We start from the raw sequence: 21,336 nt of genomic DNA on the forward strand, positions 1-21,336 counted from the left end.
GCACATGAAACTCCGCCCGCACCTTTCATACCTGGGCTTGCCTGGACGCATCATGACTCACTATGCAATGACACGGCCGCACATGAAACTCTGCCTGCTAAGAACATTGCTGCCCTGAAGGCGGTGCTGTCAGACTCACATATGAATGGAAAAACCGTCCCATCAGGCCGTTGGCCCTTCTGGCATTTGCCAGAAGTGCCAGATACCAGTCCGGCCCTGGCTGCAATGTATGGAAACAGAAGTTACAGAGAATTCACAGAGTGAGAAAGGAACTTTTATTAAAAGTGTGAACAAGTATTTAATTCATTTTACAAGTAATGTAAACATTTAATTTCTGTCTTGGATGCTTTGTAGCAACAAACAAACAACAACATTTTTTTGTAGTAATTATTCAAAATGGCATTTTGGTTCTATAAATCTACTAATTAAAACAGACAAATATAAGAGGTACATAATTGAGAGTTGCCCATTGCACACATAAAAAATGATGGTAATGGTAGCTTTCTTGTTTGAGCTCAAAGTCAGCAATGAAGTCTTTCATAATAACTACAGCATACACAGAAAATTATAGGACAATGTAGAATACACCCTCTGCCCACTCCAAAGACATGGGGGTGTCCCATAAAAAATATAAGGTCATGTTAATGAAGAATTGGCAAGTCATTATTTGAGAGCCTAATTAAAAAATAATAAAAATGTGAAATTAAAATGGAAATAATAGTAGAACACATCTCAGAATACTTTGTGTCAGCCATTTATGAGCATAGCTCCATGCCTAAAATGGAGTTGTATCCAGCAGTGTTAGGCTCAACTGCAAATCATTCTACAAGTATGACAGTCTCTAAGATTCTCCTAGATGTCTCCAGAAGTGTCACCGATGATTTTAGTCATTGACCAAGATTTCTTCATTAATCTTAGGCACAAAGAAACAAAGCACTGATACAAAACCTTAATTTCTTAATTATCGTCTGCTTTGTAAGACAAATTGGATTTATCTGGATCTTTCCAAGTTTGCAGCAGTAGAGGAGTTACTGTAAATGGATATATTTTACACATGTCTTGCAAAAACATGATTTGTACATCTTCAGATTTCTTCCTGTAAAATAAATTAAAGTTAGTTTTTTGTTTTTTTTTTTATTTAGGTCATTATCAAAAACATATGCAATGTACTCAAGACAGAAGTGTTCAGTCACTTGGTACTAATCACTGACATCAATAATTTTAAAATATGCCAAGTTGCAGATAGGATATATATAGAAATTAAAGAAAAAGCACAGAAACATGGATCTTAAAAATCACTTACTGTACTATTAACTTGTTTATAATCTTTTATAATTACTAGTAGAATGAAATGTTCACTTTACTATAATAATCCTGATTTCCCTTGTGATTGAAACTGTAGTAGAGTCAAAGGAAATAGCAGAATTTCTGTTTAACAGATAATCTTTGTTTTAAAGTGTAGACACCACAAATAATTTAGATGTGCAGTATAAGATTAGATGCATAGAGGTCTATTTATCAATCTGCACATTTTTTAAAAAAAATGACCAGTGTTTTTTACTGTCTTTTTGCATCAGACTTTACGCAATATTAACTCTTTTACACTGGTGATACAGCCGTTGTGAATGCAAATGTGGAAGACTTCTCCAATGGTCATTGGCAGTGTGTGAATGCATGAGCTAGGAAGGGTGCGCATGTGCACTAATTAATCGGTATTATTGGGTCTGCACATGCACAATCCAGTAAGGCTGCGTATGCACAGTTAACAATTAGTGCATCTTTGGATTCCCTTGCCATAAATTATTGTTCTCTACTACAGGTGGATTTAGACATGAATGTATGATATTTTATGCACAACAGAGTTACAAGTTACAGTATCTTTAGAATCAAAGAGATATAATATATATACTGGAGATATATATATATATATATATAAAAGCAAATTATACTTACCGATAATTTCATTTCTTCAAGATACTTCATGGCAGCCATTACTCTGGGGATTGTATCCATCCTCCTATAATTAGACAGGTAGTTTTTTTTTCCAGCAGCTAAGTACCGCCCACTCTGGGTATAAAGCGACCCTCCTCTTCCTCCTCCCTAGTCTTTTGAATGTCTCCTTACTGACACCTTCTGTGAAAAAAAAACTTAAGGGAGGGAATATCATAGGCTGCCATGAAGTATCTTGAAGAAATGAAATTATCGGTAAGTATAATTTGCTTTTTTCTTCTGCGTTCCTTCATGGCAGCCATTACTCTGGGATATACCAACGCTCAATACAGGGAGGGTAACAAATTAGAAAGACCACGGTTTAATGCTGAATAGTAATAACTATTTATTCCATAACCCTTTCAAGGACTTGTTTCCCAAAGTGGGAGTCTCCAACATGCAGCACATAATGACTAGAGAACGTATGTATAGATGACCAGGTAGCTGCTGCGCATATGTCTCTTGCCGACACTTGAGCCTTCCTAGCCCAGGAAGCTGCCACCGCCCTTAGAGAGTGTGCCTTTAGTCCTCCTGGAACCTCCCGATCACTTTCCTCATACACAAATGTTAGCAGTTCTCTAATCCATCTGGAAATGGTTTGCTTAGTAGGCATGTCACCTCTCTTTGATCCTGAATGCAGCACAAACAGGTGTTTGGTCTTCTGAAACTCCTACACGCTCTCCAGATAAAATTTAGATTGCTCAGGTTAAATCTAAATTGTGCATCCTTTCTTCCTCCCTGTTCTGTGGTTCCGGATAAAAGGACGGCAAGACAATTTCCTGACCCGAATGAAATTCTGAAGAATTTCTAGGTAAGAAAACTCGGATTAGTTCTAAGAACCACTCTATCTGGAAGGAAATTTAAATAAGGTTCTTCTGACCACAGGGCTTGTAGCTCACCAACTCTCCTGGTCGACATAATAGCCACTAGAAAAGCCACTTTCCATGTAACAACTTTATTGAGATCTCCTGTATTGGCTCAAAGGGTGGCGCCATTAAGGCATCCAACACCAAATTCAGGTCCCATGGTGCAAGGATTAACCTAACTCTAGGGCGTATCCTCTTTATTGACCGACAAAACTTTTTGTTAAATCGGCCTTCGACAACCTTCGGTCAAGGAACACGCTGAGTGCTACTATTTGGACTTTGATAGTTGACACTGCCAGACCTCTCTCGAAGCCCTCGAACAGGAACTGTAACACGTGAGACGTATCTGCTTTCTGAGTGCCAAAATCTGAACTGGCCCAGGAAATAAAATTTCTCCAGACTCTATAATATGCACTTGAAGACCCCTTCTTCTTTGCCTGAATTAGCAAATCGAGGGCCTGCTCGGACAGGCCCTTTTTCCTAAGTAACTGCCGTTCAACTTCCATGCCGTCAAATGAAGCTGCTGAAGGTTCGGATGTAGCAGCGGCCCCTGGTGTAGCAGATCTCTCCTTAGAGGTAGTCTCCAAGGTCCTTGTTGCGCCATCCTCATCACTGAGGGAAACCAAACGCTCATTGGCCATAAGGGAAGAATTATTATGACTTGTGCCTTCTCTTCCCTGATCATCTTTATTACACGGGCAATCATTGGAAACGGGGGAAACACATAAGCCAGTCTGAAATTCCATGGAAGAGAGCAGGCATCTACTCCCCCTGTTCCTGGTAGATGATAACGGGAAAAAACCAGGGACATCTTCACATTGATATGTGTGGCCATCAGGTCTACTTGAGGCTGTCCGAACCTTTGAACAATGTCCCAGAACATTGCCTCGTTTAATTCCCATTCTCCTGCTAGCACTTGTTGTCTGCTGAGGAAGTCTGCTACCAGATTTCTTTTGCCTGGAACATGCAGGGCTGACAAGGACCAAAGGTGGCTTTCCGCCCACTGAAGTATCCTTGACACTTTCACCATTAGTGCTGGACTCTTGGTGCCTCCTTGCCGATTCAGATAGGCCACCACCGTTACATTGTCCGAAAACACTTTGAGATGGTTCCCACATAATTGATTCCGGAAAAATATTATCGCATTCCAAACTGCCCTAATTTCTCTGTGATCTGAAGATAGTCTCTTCTCTCTCTGATTCCATTGGCCTTGGCAACTTTGCTGCAGCAGATTTTCTACCCAACCTACTGCGCTTGCGTCTATTGTTAACACTAGACACTGATGTCCAGCCAAAGACGTGCTTCTTTCTATCAGCTCCGCTTCCAACCACCAATCTAGGGACCGCCTTGTCTCTTGACGCAACCCTATCTGATAGTTTAGAGAATAACCTTTCCAACTGAACCGGAGAATGTCCATCTGTAGTTTCCTCATTCTCCATCTCGCCCAAGGGACTATATCTATGGTGGACGCCATCATTCCTAATAGACTCATCGCTTGACGTAACGTCACTGTGCTGCACCCTCTTACCAGAACTGCCAGCTCCTGTATTTTTCTGCATCTCTCTTCCGACAGACTTATTACATAGCTGCAAGTATCCAGTTGTACTCCCAGAAACTGAATTTTTTGTTCTGGTTCTAACTGGCTCTTCTCCCAGTTTATCAGCCAGCCATGATTCTGAAGAATCTGTAATGTCTTGTCCAATGCCACCATCACCTCTGCTTCCGATCCCTAACATATTAGCAGATCGTCCAGATATGACCAAATTGCCACCTGTTGATTTCTTATGACCGGCAGGAGTGATGTAAGGACTTTCGTGAACACCCTTGGTGATGTCTTTAGACCAAACGGAAGGCAAGTAAACTGAAAATGCTTTCCGAGCCCGCAGAATCTTAGATACTTTCTGTGATAACTGGCTACAGGTACCTGAAAATAAGCATCCTTTAGGTCTATGGACCCCATAAAATCTTTTCTCCTTACCCCTATCAGAATTGACTTTAGGGTTTCCATATAAAATTTTCTTGTTTTTATGAATCTGTTTAGGCGTCTGAGGTCTAGAATAGTTCTGAACTCCCCAGGGTTTTTTTTTTATTTTTTTATTAGGAATATTCTTGAGTAGAATCTGCTTCTTATCTGGAACTTTGGGACAACCTCCACTGCCTTTGCTCTGATCAATTTCTTTAAACTGTCCCTTAGGGCTTCTAATTCTGGAGCCAGAGAAGGTGTTTCTGATACCAGAAAATTGTTGTCATCTGGAACTACCGAAAACTCTATTCTGTAACCATTGGCTATGACATCCAACACCCACGTATCTTGAATGGACTCTCTCCAATGACTGCTAAATTCCCGAAGTCTGCCCCCTACTGGAATGGAGTCCAGAACTCCACAATAGTTATTGTCTGCGACCTCTTCTGTAGGACTGACGAAAGGATTGACGATTTGTCCCTGACGAATACCTGCCAATGTAACCATGACCTGGCCTATATCTCCTGGCCTCTTTAAATTGTTGCCTGGAGTAGGGAACAGGAAATCTATTCCTTCTATCTTGAGGTTATTTTGCTGATTTACCTCCTGATATTTTCTGTATAATGGCTTACAATTTATTGCCAAATAACAATGATCCTTCAAATGGTAAAGACACCAGTCTATTCTTGGAAAGGATATCTGCTGCCCACGGTCTAAGCCACAGCGCTCTCCTTGCCATTATTCCTGCTGCCATAGACTTTGCAGCAAAATTTAGAACATCTAAGGATGCCTCACACAGATATTTTACTCCTTTCATATAAAAATTTTTCAACAGACATTACCTTGACATTTTCTCCTCTAATGGGCCCTACTCACTTGGCGATGTGCCGCCGAGGTGCCCGACGGCCGATACGGCCGACGAGCGACCCGGCGGCGGGGGGGCAGTGACGGGGGGAGTGAAGTTTCTTCACTCCCCCCGTCACGCGGCTGCATTGAAGTGCAGGCAAATATGGACGAGATCGTCCATATTGGCCTGCATGCACAGCCGACGGGAGACCAGCGATGAACGAGCGCGGGGACGCGCATCGTTCATCGCTGGAGTCTCCACACTGAAAGATATGAACGAGTTCTCGTTCATTTATGAACGAGATCGTTCATATCTTTCAGAAAATCGGCCAGTGTGTAGGGCCTATAAGTCTGTAGACATTGCTGACCCCAGACTCTTAATGCTCTGGATACTGAAGCAACTGCTACACCCGACTTTAATGACACCGCTCAGGAAATATGTAGCTTTTTTAGGGCACTTTCCATCCGTTTATCCATACCGTCCCTTAGAACTGCACCATCCTCCAACAAAATAGTAATCTTTGATAGAGATGTGCACTTGAAATTTTTCGGGTTTTGTGTTTTGGTTTTGGGTTCGGTTCCGCGGCCGTGTTTTGGGTTCGACCGCGTTTTGGCAAAACCTCACCGAATTTTTTTTGTCGGATTCGGGTGTGTTTTGGATTCGGGTGTTTTTTTTCAAAAAACACTAAAAAACAGCTTAAATCATAGAATTTGGGGGTCATTTTGATCCCAAAGTATTATTAACCTCAAAAACCATAATTTCCACTCATTTTCAGTCTATTCTGAATACCTCACAATATTATTTTTAGTCCTAAAATTTGCACCGAGGTCGCTGGATGACTAAGCTAAGCGACCCTAGTGGCCGACACAAACACCGGGCCCATCTAGGAGTGGCACTGCAGTGTCACGCAGGATGGCCCTTCCAAAAAACACTCCCCAAACAGCACATGACGCAAAGAAAAAAAGAGGCGCAATGAGGTAGCTGTGTGAGTAAGATAAGCGACCCTAGTGGCCGACACAAACACCGGGCCCATCTAGGAGTGGCACTGCAGTGTCACGCAGGATGGCCCTTCCAAAAAAAACACTCCCCAAACAGCACATGACGCAAAGAAAAATTAAAGAAAAAAGAGGTGCAAGATGGAATTGTCCTTGGGCCCTCCCATCCACCCTTATGTTGTATAAACAGGACATGCACACTTTAACCAACCCATCATTTCAGTGACAGGGTCTGCCACACGACTGTGACTGAAATGACGGGTTGGTTTGGACCCCCACCAAAAAAGAAGCAATTAATCTCTCCTTGCACAAACTGGCTCTACAGAGGCAAGATGTCCACCTCATCATCATCCTCCGATATATCACCGTGTACATCCCCCTCCTCACAGATTATCAATTCGTCCCCACTGGAATCCACCATCTCAGCTCCCTGTGTACTTTGTGGAGGCAATTGCTGCTGGTCAATGTCTCCACGGAGGAATTGATTATAATTCATTTTAATGAACATCATCTTCTCCACATTTTCTGGAAGTAACCTCGTACGCCGATTGCTGACAAGGTGAGCGGCGGCACTAAACACTCTTTCGGAGTACACACTTGTGGGAGGGCAACTTAGGTAGAATAAAGCCAGTTTGTGCAAGGGCCTCCAAATTGCCTCTTTTTCCTGCCAGTATAAGTACGGACTGTGTGACGTGCCTACTTGGATGCGGTCACTCATATAATCCTCCACCATTCTTTCAATGGGGAGAGAATCATATGCAGTGACAGTAGATGACATGTCCGTAATCGTTGACAGGTCCTTCAGTCCGGACTAGATGTCAGCATCAGCAGTCGCTCCAGACTGCCCTGCATCACCGCCAGCGGGTGGGCTCGGAATTCTGAGCCTTTTCCTCGCACCCCCAGTTGCGGGAGAAAGTGAAGGAGGAGATGTTGACAGGTCGCGTTCCGCTTGACTTGACAATTTTCTCACCAGCAGGTCTTTGAACCCCAGCAGACTTGTGTCTGCCGGAAAGAGAGATCCAAGGTAGGTTTTAAATCTAGGATCGAGCACGGTGGCCAAAATGTAGTGCTCTGATTTCAACAGATTGACCACCCGTGAATCCTTGTTAAGCGAATTAAGGGCTCCATCCACAAGTCCCACATGCCTAGCGGAATCGCTCCGTGTTAGCTCCTCCTTCAATGTCTCCAGCTTCTTCTGCAAAAGCCTGATGAGGGGAATGACCTGACTCAGGCTGGCAGTGTCTGAACTGACTTCACGTGTGGCAAGTTCAAAGGGCAGCAGAACCTTGCACAACGTTGAAATCATTCTCCACTGCGCTTGAGACAGGTGCATTCCACCTCCTATATCGTGCTGAATTGTATAGGCTTGAATGGCCTTTTGCTGCTCCTCCAACCTCTGAAGCATATATAGGGTTGAATTCCACCTCGTTACCACTTCTTGCTTCAGATGATGGCAGGGCAGGTTCAGGCGTTTTTGGTGTTGCTCCAGTCTTCTGTACGTGGTGCCTGTACGCCGAAAGTGTCCCGCAATTCTTCTGGCCACCGACAGCATCTCTTGCCCGCCCCTGTCGTTTTTTAAAAAATTCTGCACCACCAAATTCAAGGTATGTGCAAAACATGGGACGTGCTGGAATTTGCCCAGATTTAATGCGCACACAATATTGCTGGCGTTGTCCGATGCCACAAATCCACAGGAGAGTCCAATTGGGGTAAGCCATTCCGCGATGATCTTCCTCAGTTGCCGTAAGAGGTTTTCAGCTGTGTGCGTATTCTGGAAACCGGTGATACAAAGCGTAGCCTGCCTAGGAAAGAGTTGGCGTTTGCGAGATGCTGCTACTGGTGCCGCCGCTGCTGTTCTTGCGGCGGGAGTCCATACATCTACCCAGTGGGCTGTCACAGTCATATAGTCCTGACCCTGCCCTGCTCCACTTGTCCACATATCCGTGGTTAAGTGGACATTGGGTACAGCTGCATTTTTTAGGACACTGGTGACTCTTTTTCTGAGGTCTGTGTACATTTTCGGTATCGCCTGCCTAGAGAAATGGAACCTAGATGGTATTTGGTACCGGGGACACAGTACCTCCAACAAGTCTCTAGTTGGCTCTGCAGTAATGATGGATACCGGAACCACGTTTCTCACCACCCAGGATGCCAAGGCCTCAGTTATCCGCTTTGCAGCAGGATGACTGCTGTGATATTTCATCTTCCTCGCAAAGGACTGTTGGACAGTCAATTGCTTGGTGGAAGTAGTAAAAGTGGTCTTACGACTTCCCCTCTGGGATGACCATCGACTCCCAGCAGCAACAACAGCAGCGCCAGCAGCAGTAGGCGTTACATGCAAGGATGCATCGGAGGAATCCCAGGCAGGAGAGGACTCGTCAGAATTGCCAGTGACATGGCCTGCAGGACTATTGGCATTCCTGGGGAAGGAGGAAATTGACACTGAGGGAGTTGGTGGGGTGGTTTGCGTGAGCTTGGTTACAAGAGGAAGGGATTTACTGGTCAGTGGACTGCTTCCGCTGTCGCCCAAAGTTTTTGAACTTGTCACTGACTTATTATGAATGCGCTGCAGGTGACGTATAAGGGAGGATGTTCCGAGGTGGTTAACGTCCTTACCCCTACTTATTACAGCTTGACAAAGGCAACACACGGCTTGACAAATGTTGTCCGCATTTCTGTTGAAATACTTCCACACCGAAGAGCTGATTTTTTTGGTATTTTCACCAGGCATGTCAACGGCCATATTCCTCCCACGGACAACAGGTGTCTCCCCGGGTGCCTGACTTAAACAAACCACCTCACCATCAGAATCCTCCTTGTCAATTTCCTCCCCAGCGCCAGCAACACCCATATCCTCCTCATCCTGGTGTACTTCAACACTGACATCTTCAATCTGACTATCAGGAACTGGACTGCGGGTGCTCCTTCCAGCACTTGCAGGGGGCGTGCAAATGGTGGAAGGCGCATGCTCTTCACGTCCAGTGTTGGGAAGGTCAGGCATCGCAACCGACACAATTGGACTCTCCTTGTGGATTTGGGATTTCGAAGAACGCACAGTTCTTTGCGGTGCTTTTGCCAGCTTGAGTCTTTTCATTTTTCTAGCGAGAGGCTGAGTGCTTCCATCCTCATGTGAAGCTGAACCACTAGCCATGAACATAGGCCAGGGCCTCAGCCGTTCCTTGCCACTCCGTGTGGTAAATGGCATATTGGCAAGTTTACGCTTCTCCTCCGACAATTTTATTTTAGATTTTGGAGTCCTTTTTTTACTGATATTTGGTGTTTTGGATTTTACATGCTCTGTACTATGACATTGGGCATCGGCCTTGGCAGACGACGTTGCTGGCATTTCATCGTCTCAGCCATGACTAGTGGCAGCAGCTTCAGCACGAGGTGGAAGTGGATCTTGATCTTTTCCTAATTTTGGAACCTCAAAATTTTGTTCTCCATATTTTAATAGGCACAACTAAAAGGCACCTCACGTAAACAATGGAGATGGATGGATACTAGTATACTTATGGATGGACGAGCGACTGCCGACACAGAGGTAGCTACAGCCGTGGACTACCGTACTGTGTCTGCTGCTAATATAGACTGGATGATAATGAGATGAAATCAATATATATATATATATATATATATATATATCTATATATATATATAATATCACACTAGTACTGCAGCCGGACAGGTAGATATATTTATTATGTAATGACTGATGATGGACCTGCTGGACACTGTCAGCTCAGCAGCACCGCAGACTGCTACAGTAAGCTACTATAGTAGTATGTATAAAGAAGAAAGAAAAAAAAAACCCACGGGTAGGTGGTATACAATTATGGATGGACGAGCGACTGCCGACACAGAGGTAGCTACAGCCGTGGACTACCGTACTGTGTCTGCTGCTAATATAGACTGGATGATAATGAGATGAAATCAATATATATATATATATTATATATATATATATATATATATATATATATATAATATCACTAGTACTGCAGCCGGACAGGTATATATATTTATTATGTAATGACTGATGACGGACCTGCTGGACACTGTCAGCTCAGCAGCACCGCAGACTGCTACAGTAAGCTACTATAGTAGTATGTATAAAGAAGAAAGAAAAAAAAAAACAACCACGGGTAGGTGGTATACAATATTATATATATATTATATACAATTATATATATATATATTATATATATTAAACTGGTGGTGATTATTAAACTGGTGGTCAGGTCACTGGTCACACTATCAGCAACTTGCAAGTAGTACTCCTAAGCAGACAATCACAATATATATTATACTGGTGGTCAGTGTGGTCACAATGGCAGTGTGGCACTCTGGCAGCAAAAGTGTGCACTGTACGTTATATGTACTCCTGAGTCCTGCTCTCAGACTCTAACTGCTCCCCACTGTCAGTGTCTCCCCCACAAGTCAGATATACATTATACAGTCACACTATCTATCTATCTATCTATCTATCTATCACTTCAGCAAGTAGTAGTACTCCTCCTAATGCTCCCCAAAATTACTACTGTGTCTCTCTACTCTAGTCTCACTCTCTTCTCTATAAACGGAGAGGACGCCAGCCACGTCCTCTCCCTATGAATCTCAATGCACATGTGAAAATGGCGGCGACGCGCGGCTCCTTATATAGAATCTGAGTCTCGCGATAGAATCCGAGCCTCGCGAGAATCCGACAGCGGGATGATGACGTTCGGGCGCGCTCGGGTTAACCGAGCAAGGCGGGAAGATCCGAGTCGCTCGGACCCGTGTAAAAAACATGAAGTTCGGGCGGGTTCGGATTCCGAGGAACCGAACCCGCTCATCTCTAGTCTTTGAAACTACCTCAGCAACTGCAGCATCAATTTTCTCTAACGTCCAAAGTGGATGCTGGGGACTCCGTAAGGACCATGGGGAATAGCGGCTCCGCAGGAGACTGGGCACATCTAAAGAAAGCTTTAGGACTATCTGGTGTGCACTGGCTCCTCCCCCTATGACCCTCCTCCAAGCCTCAGTTAGATTTCTGTGCCCGACGAGAAGGGTGCACACTAGGGGCTCTCCTGAGCTCTTTGTGAAAGTTTTAGTTTAGGTTTATTATTTTCAGTGAGACCTGCTGGCAACAGGCTCACTGCATCGAGGGACTAAGGGGAGAAGAAACGAACTCACCTGCGTGCAGAGTGGATTGGGTTTCTTAGGCTACTGGACATTAGCTCCAGAGGGACGATCACAGGTTCAGCCTGGATGGGTCCCGGAGCCGCGCCGCCGGCCCCCTTACAGAGCCAGAAGAGCGAAGAGGTCCGGAAAATCGGCGGCAGAAGACGATCCTGTCTTCAGATAAGGTAGCGCACAGCACCGCAGCTGTGCGCCATTGCTCTCAGCACACTTCACACTCCGGTCACTGAGGGTGCAGGGCGCTGGGGGGGCAGCGCCCTGAGACGCAATAAATCGATAAAAACCTTATATGGCTAAAATAAATGCATCACATATAACTCCTGGGCTATATGGATGCATTTAACCCCTGCCAAAACATACAGAAAAACGGATGATAAGGACGCCGAGAAAGGGGCGGAGCCTATCTCCTCAGCACACTGGCGCCATTTTCCCTCACAGCTCAGTTGGAGGGAAGCTCCCTGGCTCTCCCCTGCAGTCACTACACTACAGAAAGGGGTTAAAAAAAGAGAGGGGGGCACAAATTAGGCGCAGTATAAACAATACAGCAGCTATAAAGGGAAAAACACTTATATAAGGTTATCCCTGTATATATATATATATATATATATATATAGCGCTCTGGTGTGTGCTGGCAAACTCTCCCTCTGTCTCCCCAAAGGGCTAGTGGGGTCCTGTCCTCTATCAGAGCATTCCCTGTGTGTGTGCTGTGTGTCGGTACGTTTGTGTCGACATGTATGAGGAGAAAAATGATGTGGAGACGGAGTAGAGTGTCTGTAATAGTGTTGTCACCCCCTAGGGGGTCGACACCTGAGTGGATGTACTGTTGAAATTGCGTGACAGTGTCAACTTTGTATTAAAGACAGTGGTTGACATGAGACAGCCGGCTACTCAGCTTGTGCATGTCCAGACGTCTCATACAGGGGCTCTAAAGCGCCCGTTACCTCAGATACAGACGCCGACACGGATACTGACTCCTGTGTCGACGGTGAAGAGACAACCGTGATTTCCAATAGGGCCACACATTGCATGATTGAGGCAATGGAAAATGTTTACACTTTTCTGATAATATGAATACCACCAAAAAAAAGGGGTATTATGTTTGGTGAGGAAAAACTTCCTGTAGTTTTCCTGAATCTGAGAAATAAAACGAGGTGTGTGATGATGCGTGGGTTTCCCCCCGATAACAATTGATAATTTCTAAAAAGTTATTGGCAGTATACCTTTTCCCGCCAGAGGTTAGGGTGCGTTGGGAAACACCCCCTAGGGGGGATAAGGCGCTCACACGCTTGTAAGAACAAGGGCTCTATCCTCTCCTGAGATGGCCGCCCTTAAGCATCCTGCTGATAGAAAGCAGGAGGGTATCCTAAAATGTATTTACACACATACTGGTGTTATACTGCGACCAGCAATCGCCTCAGCCTGGATGTGCAGTGCTGGGTTTGCGTGGTCGGATTCCCTGACTGGAAATATTGATATCCTAGATAAGGACAGTATATTATTGCCTATAGAGCAATTAAAAAATGCATGATGCACAGCGGAATGTTTGCCGACTGGCATCAAGTATAAGTGCGTTGTCCAATTCTACCAGTAAAATGGTCAGGTGATGCGGATTCCAAACGGCATTTGGAAGTATTGCCTTACAAAAAAAAAAAAAAAAAAAGGGGATGTACCCCTGGTCGCCTCTCAAAATAAGACGCCGTATTATCAGGCGCAGTCCTGGTTGGCAAGCGGACAAAAGGGTTCCTCTTTTCTGCACGTGACAGAGGGAGAGGAAAATGGCTGCAGAGATTAGCCAGTTCCCAGGAACAGAAACCCTTTTCTGCCTCTGCAAAGCCCTCAGTATGTCGCTAGGGCTTTACAAGTTCAGGCACGGTGGGGGACCGTTCTCAATGAATTTCAGTGCGCAGTGGGCTCACTCGCAAGTAGACCCCTGGATCCTTCAGGTAGTATTTTCAGGGGTACAAATTGGAATTCGAGACATATTCCCCTCGCCGTTTCCAAAAGTCTGTTTTACCGACGTCTCCCGCTGACAGGGAGGCAGTTTTGGAAGCCATTCACAAGCTGTATTCCCAGCAGGTGATAATTAAGGTACCCCTCCTGCAACAGGGAACGGGGTATTATTCCACACTATTGTGGTACCGAAGCCAGACGGCTCGGTGAGACCGATTTTAAAATCTAAAATCTTTGAACACTTACATACAGAGGTTCAAATTCAAAATTGAGTCACTCAGAGCAGTGATTGCAAACCTGGAAGAAGGGGACTACATGAGGTCTCGGGACATCAAGGATGCTTACCTTCATGTCAAAATTTACCCTTCTCACCAAGGGTATCTCAGGTTATGGTACAGAACTGTCACTATCAGTTCAGACGCTGCCGTAGGGATGGGCCACGGCACCCCGGGTCTTTACTGAAGTAATGACCGAAATGATGATATTCCTTCGAAGGAAGGGAATTTTAGTTATCCTTTACTTGGACGATTCCCTGATAAGGGTAAGATCCAGGGAACAGCTGGAGATCGGTGTAGCACTATCTCAGGTAGTGTTGCGGCAGCACGATTGGATTCTCAATATTCCAAAATCGCAGCTGGTTCCGACGACTTGTCTTCTGTTCCTAGGGATGATCCTGGACACAGTCCAGAAAGAAGGTGTTTCTCCCGGAGGAGAAAGCCAGGGAGTTATCCGAGCTAGTCAGGAACCTCCTAAAACCGAACCAAGAGTGCATCAATGCACAAGGGTTCTGGGTAAAAATGGTGGCTTCCTACGAAGCAATCCCATTCGGCAGATTCCACGCAAGAACTTTCCAGTGGGACCTGCTGGACAAATGGTCCGGGTCGCATCTTCAGATGCATCAGCGGATAACCCTGTCACCAGGGACAAGGGTGTCCCTCCTGTGGTGGTTGCAGAGTGCTCATCTTCTAGAGGGCCGCAGATTCGGCATTCAGGACTGGGTCCTGGTGACCACGGATGCCAGCCTGCGAGGCTGGGGAGCAGTCACACAGGGAAGGAATATCCAGGACTTATGGTCAAGCCTGGAGACATCACTTCACATAAATATCCTGAAGCTAAGGGACATTTACAATGCTCTAAGCTTAGCAACCTCTGCTTCAAGGTCAGCCGGTGTTGATCCAGTCAGACAACATCACGGCAATCACCCACGTAAACAGACAGGGTGGCACAAGAAGCAGGAGGGCAATGGCAGAAGCTGCAAGGATTCTTCGCTGGGCGGAAAATCATGTGATAGCACTGTCAGCAGTATTCATTCCGGGAGTGGACAACTGGGAAGCAGACTTCCTCAGCACGACCTCCACCCGGGAGAGTGGGGACTTCACCCAGAAGTCTTCCACATGATTATAAACCGTTGGGAAAAACTCGACAGGTATTGCGCCAGGTCCAGGGACCCTCAGGCAATAGCTGTAGACGCTCTGGTAACACCGTGGGTGTACCAGTCAGGGTATGTGTTCCCTCCTCTGCCTCTCATACCCAAGGTACTGAGATTGGTAAGATGGAGAGGAGTAAGCACTATATTCGTGGCTCCGGATTGGCCAAGAAGGATTTGGTAACCGGAACTTCAAGAGATGCTCACGGAGGATCCGTGGCCTCTACCTCTAAGAAGGGACCTGCTCCAGCAAGGACCCTGTCTGTTCCAAGACTTACCGCGGCTGCGTTTAACGGCATGGCGGTTGAACGCCGGATCCTGAAGGAAAAAAAGGCATTCCGGATGAAGTCATCCCTATCCTGATCAAAGCCAGGAAGGATGTAACCGCAAAAACATTATCACCGCAATTGGCGAAAATATGTTGCGTGGTGCGAGGCCAGTAAGGCCCGACGGTGGAAATTCAACTGGGTCGATTCCTACATTTCCTGCAAACAGGAGTGTCTATGGGCCTGAAATTGGGGTCCATTAAGGTTCAAATTTCGGCCCTGTCAATTTTCTTCCAAAAAGAACTAGCTTCAGTCCCTGAAGTTCAGACGTTTGTAAAAGGGGTACTGCATATACAGCCTCCTTTTGTGCCTCCAGTGGCACTTTGGGATCTCAATGTAGTTTTGGGTTCTAAAAGTCACATTGGTTTGAACCACTTAAATCTGTGGACTTAAAATATCTCACATGGAAAGTGGTCATGCTGTTGGCCCTGGCCTGGGCCAGGCGCGTGTCAGAATTGGCGGCTTTATCCTAAAAAAGCCCTTATCTGATGTTCCATTCGGACAGGGCGGAATTGAGGACTCGTCCTCAGTTTCTCCCTAAGGTGGTTTCAGCGTTTCACCTGAACCAACCTATTGGTGGTGCCTGCGGCTACTAGGGACTTGGAGGACTCCAAGTTGCTAGACGTTGTCAGGGCCCTGAAAATATATGTTTCCAGGAGGGCTGGAGTCAGGAAATCTGACTCGCTGTTTATCCTGTATGCACCCAACAAGCTGGGTGCTCCTGCTTCTAAGCAGACTATTGCTCGTTGGATTTGTAGTACAATTCAGCTTGCACATTCTGTGGCAGGCCTGCCACAGCCAAAAATCTGTAAATGCCCACTCCACAAGGAAGGTGGGCTCATCTTGGGCGGCTGCCCGAGGGGTCTCGGCTTTACAACTTTGCCGAGCAGCTACTTGGTCAGGAGCAAATGCGTTTGTAAAATTATACAAAATTGATATCCTGGCTGAGGAGGACCTGGAGTTCTCTCATTTGGTGCTGCAGAGTCATCCGCACTCTCCCGCCCGTTTGGGAGCTTTGGTATAATCCTCATGGTCCTTACGGAGTCCCCAGCATCCACTTAGGACGTTAGAGAAAATAAGAATTTACTTACCGATAATTCTATTTCTCATAGTCCGTAGTGGATGCTGGGCGCCCATCCCAAGTGCGGATTGTCTGCAATACTTGTACATAGTTATTGTTACAAAAATCGGGTTATTATTGTTGTGAGCCATCTTTCAGAGGCTCCTCTGTTATCATGCTGTTAACTGGGTTCAGATCACAGGTTATACGGTGTGATTGGTGTGGCTGGTTTGAGTCTTACCCGGGATTCAAAATCCTTCCTTATTGTGTACGCTCGTCCGGGCACAGTATCCTAACTGAGGCTTGGAGGAGGGTCATAGGGGGAGGAGCCAGTGCACACCAGATAGTCCTAAAGCTTTCTTTAGATGTGCCCAGTCTCCTGCGGAGCCGCTATTCCCCATGGTCCTTATGGAGTCCCCAGCATCCACTACGGACTATGAGAAATAGAATTATCGGTAAGTAAATTCTTATTTTAGGTACCATACACCAGTTTAAAACCTGCTCATCCTCAATAGGAAACATACGGTCAGTCTTTTTAATATTACCAAGTCTTTTATCAATATTTTGCCACTCTTAACTGACAATGTCTTTAATGCTTTGTGAACTAGAAACTCCTAGTTTTTTTTTTTTTTTTTTAACACTCTGCAAACAGTACATCTTCATCACCACATTTTCCTTCAGGCTCTTATAGTCTTATAAATATTCTTTAACAGACTGTCCACCAATTCAAATGTGAATTTCCTATACTCCTCCTGATACTCGTCATCATAACTACAATCATGTGAGACTGAATCCTCCACTGAATCAATGCTAGTCAAAGACCTAGACCTTTTACTTCCCTGCAACTCAGACAGCTGCTGCTTGGTAACAAACGAGCTCTTCATTCACTCTTTCAGATTCTGTATTTGTCTGGACTGATTAGAGTCACTGGCCTCATTTCTAGTGCAATCTTCACAGAATTTAGTATTCTCCACAGAAGAGAAGATTTTATCACAGGCAGCACACTGAATTTCCTTGTGCTTCTTTTTAGTTTTATACATCCTCTTCTTAGTTGGAGGCACACTATAATACTGGTATCATAACCTACTCTAACACTATATTATATAATATAATATAATATAATATAATATAACATATATATATGCCCTCTATGAGGACTTACCTCTTTAGGGCAACAGTTGGCTTTGGGGAAGAAGGCTCCTCCATGATATTGCTGCTGGTATGCACAGGAACCTGCCCAGCCATTCAGGGAGACACTGCAGTCTGAATCTCTGTGTGCAGTGCCTTTTTTTTTTTTTAAACAGCTCCTTATCATAGAGCTGCAGCACTTGTGCAGAGCTTCCCTCTAATCCTCCAGGGATGCCTGCCACCCAGCACTTCCGCCCGCCAGCCGCCACTGTCGAGCGCTCCCTTCCGCCCGCCAGTGCTTCCCTTCCCCTAGCCGCACTTCCACCCACACCACGGAATGGGGAGAACGCAAGCACAGGGGAAAAGTGGTATGTGCACTATGATGCGGCGATGCAGAGAGGCCTCTATACAAAAGCAGGCTGCGGGCAGACACCTTAAGCTGTTTAGTGGGGACTTACTCATACCGCCCCTAGCACACTTTGCCACTCTTCCCAGGGAGCCACCCTCTTCCAGTATAAAGCAATAACCGCAAACTGGGAATATTAGAGGTAAGCCTAAAAAAATAAAATAAAAACAAAAATAAAACAACAAACACTACTCTGCTCTAATAGGAGACAGGAAAAAAGACTAGGGAGGAGGAAGAGGAGGGTCGCTTTATACCCAGAGTGGGCGGTACTTAGCTGCTGAAAAAAAAAAACTACCTGTCTAATTATAGGAGGATGGATACAATCCCCAGAGTAATGGCTGCCATGAAGGAACGCAGAAGAAATATATATATATATATATATATATATATACTGTATATATATATATATATATATATATATATATATATATATATATATGTAGGCAGGTAAGGCACTCCTAAAGCTTAACACAAATAGAGGTAATTACCTCCGTAAAACCAAGGTAATTACCACCAAAAAGGGGTATTATGTTCGGTGAGGAAAAACTACCTGTAGTTTTCCTGAATCTGAGAAATTAAATGAGGTGTGTGATGATGCGTGGGTTTCCCCCGATAACAACTGATAATTTCTAAAATGTTATTGGCATTATATCCTTTCCCGCCAGAGGTTAGGGTGCGTTGGGAAACACCCCCTAGGGTGGATAAAGCGCTCACACGCTTGTAAGGGCTCTACCCTCTCCTGAGATGGCCGCCCTTAAGGATCCTGCTGATAGAAAGCAGGAGGGTATCCTAAAATGTATTTACACACATACTGGTGTTATACTGCGACCAGCAATCGCCTCAGCCTGGATGTGCAGTGCTGGGTTGGCGTGGTCGGATTCCCTGAATGAAAATATTGATACCCTAGATAGGGACAGTATATTTTTGCCTATAGAGCATTTAAAAGATGCATTTCTATATATGCGTGATGCACAGCGGAATATTTGCCGACTGGCATCAAGTCTAAGTGCGTTGTCCATTTCTACCAGTAGAGGGTTATGGACACGACAGTGGTCAGGTGATGCGTATTTCAAACGGCATTTGGAAGTATTGCCTTATTAAGGGGAGGAGTTATTTGGGGTCGGTCTTTCAGACCTGGTGGCCACGGCAACAGCTGGGAAATCCACGTTTGTACCCCAGGTCGCCTCTCAACATGAGAACACGCCGTATTATCAGGCGCAGTCTTTTCGTGGACAAGCGGGCAAAAGGTTCCTCATTTCTGCCCGTGACAGAGGCAGAGGAAAAGGGCTGCAGAAATCAGCCAGTTCCCAGGAACAGAAACCCTCTCCCGCCTCTGCCAAGCCCTCAGTATGACGCTGGGGCTTTACAAGCAGAATCAGGCACGGTGGGGGCCCGTCTCAATGAATTTCAGCGCGCAGTGGGCTCACTCGCAAGTAGACCCCTGGATCCTTCAGGTGATATCTCAGGGGTACAAATTGGAATTCGAGACGTCTCCCCCTCGCCGTTTCCTAAAGTCGGCTTTACCGAGGTCTCCTTCTGACAGGGAGACAGTTTTGGAAGCCATTCACAAGCTGTATTCCCAGCAGGTGATAATCAAGGTACCCCTCCTGCAACAGGGAACGGGGTATTATTCCACACTGTTGTGGTACCGAAGCCGAACGGCTCGGTGAGACCGATTCTAAATCTAAAATCTTTGAACACTTACATACAGAGGTTCAAATTCAAGATTGAGTCACTCAGAGCAGTGATTGCGAACCTGGAAGAAGGGGACTACATGATGTCTCGGGACATCAAGGATGCTTACCTTCATGTCCAAATTTACCCTTCTCACCAAGGGTACCTCAGGTTTATGGTACAGAACTGTCACTATCAGTTCAGACACTGCCGTATGGATGGTCCACGGCACCCCGGGTCTTTACCAAGGTAATGGCCGAAATGATGATATTCCTTCGAAGGAAGGGAATTTTAGTTATCCCTTACTTGGACGATTCCCTGATAAGGGTAAGATCCAGGGAACAGTTGGAGGTCGGTGTAGCACTATCTCAGGTAGTGTTGCGGCAGCACGATTGGATTCTCAATATTCCAAAATCGCAGCTGGTTCCGACGACTCGTCTTCTGTTCCTAGGGATGATCCTGGACACAGTCCAGAAAAAGGTGTTTCTCCCGGAGGAGAAAGCCAGGGAGTGTTCCGAGCTAGTCAGGAACCTCCTAAAACCGAGCCAAGTCTCAGTGCATCAATGCACAAGGGTTCTGGAAAAAATGGTGGCTTCCTACGAAGCAATCCCATTCGGCAGATTCCACGCAAGAACTTTCCAGTGGGACCTGCTGGACAAATGGTCCGGGTCGCATCTTCAGATGCATCAGCGGATAACCCTGTCACCAAGAACAAGGGTGTCCCTCCTGTGGTGGTTGCAGAGTGCTCATCTTCTAGAGGGCCGCAGATTCGGCATTCAGGACTGGATCCTGGTGACCACGGATGCCAGCCTGCGAGGCTGGGGAGCAGTCACACAGGGAAGGATTTTCCAGGGCTTATGGTCAAGCCTGGAGACATCACTTCACATAAATATCCTGAAGCTAAGGGCCATTTACAATGCTCTAAGCTTAGCAAGACCTCTGCTTCAAGGTCAGCCGGTGTTGATCCAGTCGGACAACATCACGGCAGTCACCCACGTAAACAGACAGGGTGGCACAAGAAGCAGGAGGGTAATGGCAGAAGCTGCAAGGATTCTTCGCTGGGCGGAAAATCATGTGATAGCACTGTCAGCAATTCCGGGAGTGGACAACTGGGAAGCAGACTTCCTCAGCAGACACGACCTCCACCCGGGAGAGTGGGGACTTCACCCAGAAGTCTTCCACATGATTATAAACCGTTGGGAAAAACTCGACAGGTATTGCGCCAGGTCAAGGGACCCTCAGGCAATAGCTGTAGACGCTCTGGTAACACCGTGGGTGTACCAGTCAGTGTATGTGTTCCCTCATCTGCCTCTCATACCCAAGGTACTGAGATTGATAAGATGGAGAGGAGTAAGCACTATATTCGTGGCTCCGGATTGGCCAAGAAGGACTTGGTAACCGGAACTTCAAAAGATGCTCACGGAGGATCCGTGGCCTCTACCTCTAAGAAGGGACCTGCTTCAGCAAGGACCCTGTCTGTTCCAAGACTTACCGCGACTGCGTTTGACGGCATGGCGGTTGAACG

General features: G+C 45.8%; 1 long non-coding RNA gene across 1 annotated transcript; it reads right to left on the reverse strand.

Moving 5' to 3' along the window:
* Nucleotides 1-258: 258 nt before the first annotated feature.
* On the reverse strand, nucleotides 259-18,334 carry LOC134958054 (uncharacterized). The gene is made up of 2 exons (XR_010186857.1): nucleotides 17,766-18,334; nucleotides 259-1,096 (listed from the first exon to the last, which is right to left on the reverse strand). It is a non-coding gene; the product is annotated as an uncharacterized LOC134958054 (long non-coding RNA).
* Between the last annotated feature and the right edge of the window lie 3,002 nt (nucleotides 18,335-21,336).

This window comes from Pseudophryne corroboree, chromosome 9 (genome assembly GCF_028390025.1).
Source record: "Pseudophryne corroboree isolate aPseCor3 chromosome 9, aPseCor3.hap2, whole genome shotgun sequence".
Classification (NCBI taxonomy): domain Eukaryota; kingdom Metazoa; phylum Chordata; class Amphibia; order Anura; family Myobatrachidae; genus Pseudophryne; species Pseudophryne corroboree.